This window comes from Megalobrama amblycephala, linkage group LG10 (genome assembly GCF_018812025.1).
Source record: "Megalobrama amblycephala isolate DHTTF-2021 linkage group LG10, ASM1881202v1, whole genome shotgun sequence".
In the NCBI taxonomy this organism is placed as follows: Eukaryota; Metazoa; Chordata; class Actinopteri; order Cypriniformes; family Xenocyprididae; genus Megalobrama; species Megalobrama amblycephala.
In genome coordinates, this window is record NC_063053.1 from 22444036 (window position 1) to 22450692 (window position 6657).

At 37.7% G+C, this 6657-nt stretch overlaps 1 long non-coding RNA gene across 8 annotated transcripts in view; it reads left to right on the forward strand.

The window, feature by feature from the left end:
* The window catches only part of LOC125277153, a 72830-nt gene extending 66389 nt beyond the window's left edge, over nt 1-6441 (forward strand). For all 8 annotated transcript variants that reach the window (XR_007186823.1, XR_007186822.1, XR_007186825.1 and 5 more), the window contains 2 exons: nt 880-984; nt 6160-6441. This is a non-coding gene — a long non-coding RNA (uncharacterized LOC125277153). The remainder of the gene's footprint in view (nt 1-879; nt 985-6159) is intronic.
* The last annotated feature ends 216 nt before the right edge of the window (nt 6442-6657 follow it).

The window sequence follows — 6657 nt, forward strand, 5'->3', positions numbered from 1 at the left end:
CTGAGTATCATCAGCGTAGCAGTGAAAACTAACACCATGCTTCCTAATTATCTCTCCTAAGGGCAGCATGTACAGAGTGAAAAGCAACGGTCCTAGTACTGAGCCTTGTGGTACTCCATATTGAACTTGTGAGCGATACGACATCTCTTCATTAACTACTACAGACTGATAACGGTCAGATAAGTACGATTTGAACCATGCCAAAGCAATTCCACTAATGCCAATATAGTTTTCAAGTCTTTTTAAAAGAATGTTGTGATCGATAGTGTCAAAAGCAGCACTGAGATCTAATAACACTAATAGAGAAATACAGCCACGATCGGATGATAAGAGTAGATCATTTGTAACTCTAACGAGAGCAGTCTCAGTACTATGGTATGGTCTAAATCCTGACTGGAAATCCTCACAGATTCCATTTCTTTCTAAAAAGGAGCACAGTTGTGTTGAAACTGCCTTTTCTAGTATCTTTGACAGAAAAGGTAGATTCGAGATTGGCCTGTAATTTACTAAATCTCTCGGATCTAGTTGAGGTTTTTTAATAAGAGGTTTAATAATAGCCTGCTTAAAGGTTTTTGGCACGTATCCTAGTGTTAAGGATGAATTAATTATATCAAGAAGTGGACCTACGACCTCTGGAAGCATTTCTTTCAGTAGTTTAGTCGGCATTGGGTCTAACATACATGTCGTTGATTTTGATGATTTGATAAGTTTAGATAATTCTTCCTCTCCTATAGCGGCGAATGATTCTAGTTTTACCTCAGGGACACTACAGTGCACTGTCTGAAGCGAAACTGTGGACGGTTGCATGTTTTTAATTTTCTCTCTAATATTATCAATATTCACCACTAATAATTTTATTTTCCTATGTCTGTATGATAGCCATTTCCTCAAGAGTCACCGTTTGAAGGAGTGCGGACTGTTTGGATACATTCTGAAGCACCATCATGCCCTCCGTGAACAAGTCTTTCCTCAGCATATTTTCAGGTCAGTCAATGAACTGTGGAAATTGACTGAGGGAAGTAAATATGCACTGAGAAACAAACAGCACTCAACGCACTCTTCAGAAGGCCTGTCACAACAGAGACGCATTTACTAAAACTTGAAAGCCACTGCGAGCGAGACCAGTGAATTCAGCGAACCCACTGCCAATCAATATGAACGACAACTAACGAAAGACTGTGAGTCAACAGCTTCTGCTCAGTCTAGACAAATAGATCAACTCCAAAGCAAGGCCATTCAAGGCAGGGCATTTATTTTAAAAGAAGTATGCAGTGAATTATAACACTGTATTAAAAACCATGTCCAATCAGACAGCCATTCCGGTAGGGTAAAGATTGATTATAACTCTCAAAAGTGGAAAAAAGCCATAAAAGCTAGTTATAAAAGTTACAAAGGTGGCTTTCAAAATTCCATTAGTGTCTAGCAAGAGGTAATTGAGATAATTAGCATCATCATTTCTAACTAAATGCTTTTTAATCTAGGTCATTTACTTCATATTAAGAGAGATAGAGACTTGGGGAATGTATCTGTCTTTTCAACCCTTAGTGGAATAGGGAGTCATTCAGGTAAAAATAGGTGTAATGGAGGCCAGTTAAGTAATTCTGCAAGTTTTTAAAAATTTTTAGCCTATTGAGAGAAGACTGCATGGCATTTATGTCCATTCAAGACAGATAATCAGAAAGCTCTACAGCTCCACTGGGTTTTACAGCTTTATTGAAAATGACAGTTGCATGTTCTTCTGAGAGAAAAACAGAAGAGAGGGAACAATCTAACGCAGTTATCATAGTGCTGGAAAGCAGGCAGTAAATGGAATTTTATTTCACATGTTTGTGCGCATTTTTTTTGTGTTTTCATAGTCATTGTGTTCGGGATTTAGATTTTTTGTCCACTGATCATTTTTAAAAACATATTTTCAATGTTTTATCAATTGAATAATCATCACCCCAACACTTAGGAAAAAAATGGTACGGTCATTGTGTGGTACCTTTTCAAAAGGTATTAATATGTACTGTTCTAAAATATTCTAAAATGTAAACTGTTCTAAAACCTTTCAGGAACTAATATGCAGCCTTTAGGGGTAAATGAGGTACAAAGGTATACCTTTTGAAAGGTACCATCCCAGTGACAGTTTTTGGACCATTTATTTCTGAGAGTAAATGTACACACAACTGTACAAACTATTAATCGGATTGTATGTTTATCCTTCACAGCTTTGTTTGCATGAAATGAAATATGTTGTCCACCCTGACCAAGTTCCGTTAACCATCTGATCCCTATAATGAGACCAATATGAATTTTGATATCTATGGAGTACCACGATTGGTCATACTTTACGGTTTACAACTGTGCCACAAGTCTGAATTTTTAACTGAATTTAGACACCATCATTTGATCCTCACTTGATGATTACTGCAGCTGTGACCAATAAAAATGTACACAAACATTGTTTTTTTAATGAAAATTTCTTTACTGCCTGCTTTCTGTAGCCGTTATTTCCACAACATTAATTACAAAGTACTATTTCAGAACATTTAGCAGCTAGTTAAACTGGATTATTGAATGGTTACTGAATGATGATGTTTTTGCTCTGAAATACTGCTCTGAAAGTGATGCGATTGTAAAAATTTGCCCATCCGAATTTACTCTGCACCATTGAACTGCCTGAAACATTGGTTTGGAGTCCAATGGTGCTGTCCAATATGAATGCATGTGCTTGGGTACCATTTCAGACAGCTGGGTTAAAAGATATGGCTGTTATTGATCATTCTGAACAATATCTCTGCTGTTAGTATTTCTAGAGGGCAGTAAGTGCACTAGCATTTTCTTCCAAGTTGAGGAGAGGTTGATTTACCAGTACAAGCTAAAACGAAAAAGAAAACGCAACAGTGTTGTCAATAATGTGTTGAAGTACCTGCTGAAGAAAGCTGTTTTAACAGATTTAGCACTACGTTTGACTCCTTCATTGGTATGTATAGAACAGCATGCTGAGTGACCCAGTTTCTTACCAGAAAGACTCCATAAACCATCCAGTAACCAAGATGAATAATTATGCTGAAGTAAGAAACTATTTTGCCTTGTAACAACTGACACAATACAAACAATGAGTGTAAAATCTAATTTGGCCTTTTCAAAGTTTTAAAAGGCATTCCTTCCTTGTGTTTTTCTTTCAACCTCAGCCTTTGTATCACCCAAGACTTTGTCAAATTAATCGCATACTCTTCTGTATTGTTCTGCGAGATGCATTGTAACATTTATATAATGACTCCGACTTCAGAATGTAAATTCATGACATATATCTCCATCTGCCTTAACCAGATTACACAATGTTCTCAAACGCCATTAAATCTGTGTTGCCTCCAGGTCATTATTATAATACGGCTGTACCGGAGTCCTGCGAGAGCAGGGACAAAGATCCACGGCGCTCAATTACAGGAATGTGGGAGACAGGATGGATCTGCTTTTCTTGTTATCACCATCTCATTAAAATGATGGGAATATTAGATCATAGCCTGTCATGCCTTATGTTGGGTTTCCCCCACCCACTTTGCCGCACACTGATGTGTAAGGCTGAGACACATCACTCCTCAATGTAAGAAACATGAAATGAATAGCTTGACACTTCACATCACACATCAATACAAACGCTGTGATGAAGGGGAATGAGTGACCCATTTGAGAGATGAGGTTGAGGGGGTCAAGAGACTGGTGTCTGGAAAAGAAAAAGGAGAAAATGCACCTGCTTCTCAAGAGCAAATACAACCGAGATGGCATGTGATGCCACTGGTTATGTCATTTGACACTAATGGTATAACGGTATAAAAGAAAAATAAAGGAGGCTAGACTGTAATGCATGGGTGTATATTTGGCGTATATATGGGTGTAACTGAATTTCTACCAATATTTCCACCAACTCCAGATTTAATATAATTATCGAATATAGTATAAGTACAGTGTGTTTGTTTTTCGTGTTTTGATTTGTACATTTTCTCTTTGTAGCTTAACAGGCGTGGTCTTGCATGCATCAATGACCAGCATTGTACTACCTTGAAACGCAGACAGCGTAGGCAGAGGCACTGAGAGCTGGGTTTTTCCAAAACACCAGACAGTAATGCAGAGAAAATATCAGCTGAACCAGCAAAAAGTGGCAGTAAGAAGAAGTTTGCAGAACTTTACACTACCCTCATTCAGGTAGAATGTGTTCACTGGTAGTTGTTAGGGTGTGGACAAAACATCTGAAAAGAAGTATCTGCCTGGCTGTGTGTGTCCAGTACTGCTGCAAAACTTGAGTAAAATCTTTTGTCATGTATTTTAACCCTGTAAGGCTTGACATGAAATTATTATTATTTTTTTTTTAAAATGGAACAGTTAATTGAACTTTTAGACAAAAAAAAAAGTATTACTTTTTAATTTTTTGCATATGTTGTATGTCATATCTGGTACATCAGGCTTTTATGGCTTGTAATGTATGATATAGTGAGAGTCCAAACTGAGGAATGCAATTTGGCACAGTTGCTGTTATTTATGTGGCCAAAAAGTACGACAGCATTCTGATACTGTAGCTTGTAATGTAAATTAAAGAGATCTTTATAACAGTATAGCAGACTACTTAATACATATAAATAAATACTTAATGAATATAAATATCAGTCGTCACTCTATGGGCCCTATTTTAACGATCTAAGCGCATGGTGCTGGTGCACTTAGGGTGTGTCCGAATCCACTTTTACTAGTTTAACTACAGAAAAAATGGTCATTGTGCCAGGCGCATGGTCCACAAGGGTTGTACTTAGTCTCTTAATAAGTCTCTTTGAAAGCCAGGTGCGCTTGCACCATGACGGATTGCTATTTACATGGCAGAACATAGACACCCTCAACCTGACGAGTCAGTCAATAATAATCTTTTACATTGTAATCCTTGCACCTGTGTTTTGAACCCACCTACAAGCGCATATTACTAACGCACCCTTTAAATAACAAAAAAATACTGCGCCATTGACTTTAGACCAGGTTTTCGTTGGTCAATGGCGCAGTTGTTTTCAGTTGCCTTAAAATAGCAACACGCCAACAATGCACCTGAACACACCTCATTTTCAGACCAGCACGCCCATGGGCGAACAGATGGACATGAGTGCATTTGCTATTTAAACAACGTGGATGCTGGACGTGAAAATGATAACTACCTGAAACTAGCAAAAAACACTTGTGTATGATAGGGCCCTATATCTCCCAATGACATGTCTTATTAAGAGGCCATTTTCAACTAAAAACAGAAATCTTTTTATGCATTTTGGCCATTGATTTACACAACAACTGCGTTTTGGGGGCCTAAAAATGAAAACTTACAAAAAAATGGGTTACAAAAACAATACCTTTATCGTCTCTGTATAAACTACAAAATGCAAATTTGTGAAAACGGTGAAATCATGCGCATGCATATTAAATGTTCAGTCTACAGGCGCAAAGTGTTTACAAAGTGACATTGCCAACTACTGGCCTGTCATGCATAATACAGCATTTGTAGTTGTTTCCGCGGATTCATGTGAACGGGGATCATTTTGACAACGCTCATCTGCACACGAAAAACGCAATTTCATTTTTAGTACATCGTTGTCATGTAAACGTACCCTAAGACGATATTTAAATGCTTAGTTTTATAACCAAATCTGTGTAGTTTTAATTGTGTGGGCAAAACATAATGCATTCTAGTACAACGATGATTTTAGAGGCCTTAGAAATTCATGTAATTCATGTACTGGATAGGCTTTATAGGGTTAAAGATTTTTAGGAATCGTTAAGCAGTTATTGACTAGTTGGCCATTATAATTCTTATACTAATTTTGTATTATGTTTAGAGACAATTGTCTATCAATGTACCTTCCTATTTTTTCAACCATTTCAATATTAAAGTCATAAAATGTCTTTAAAATTAAATTAAGTGCAGCGTTAGTTCAGTCAGGCCACGTAGGCATAGTGCTGCGACCAGCTGATGCGGTCAGCTGTCAAAACGCTCCAATCACTACCATTCTCCTATTAGACACGAGACATATATACGTGGCATTACTGCTTTGTATGCTCAAACTGCTCGCAACCCTCCCTCCCTCCCCATTATAAGCATGAGCATATTACTGTGCACCTTCATGTCATCTTCTTTTGTTTCAGATCACTAAGGCTTTCAAGTCCCGGCTGGCATGGACCTCACTGCTGAGAGACACTCATCCTCATAACCAAGCTACAGTATCCCACTGCCATATCTACACGATTATCATGTTCGCTTTTAAAGACATTACTAAGTGTCTTAATTGTCTATGTATTTCCAAGCTGATGGTTCCGGGAGGGTTAATGTTAAAGCTCTTGTATGTTCAATTAATTTTGGAGCAAGAACCCCCATAAGGAACCATACCGCCAAAGATAAATTGTGTTCAATAAACTCAAGTAACTTGCCAAAGTGGTCCTGTCTAAATTATTTTAAGATAGCTTACCTTATCAGCAGGCCCACAAAGACTTGGCGCTAACCGATGGCACTGCAAATATCTACAGATTTTAAACGTCCATCATTCTACATACCAACCACCATTTGAATGTTAAGTGCTAATTTGCCTGAGCTTTTAGTATGTAGTACCTGTGTGTAAAGGTGCCCTAGAATCAAAAATTGAATTT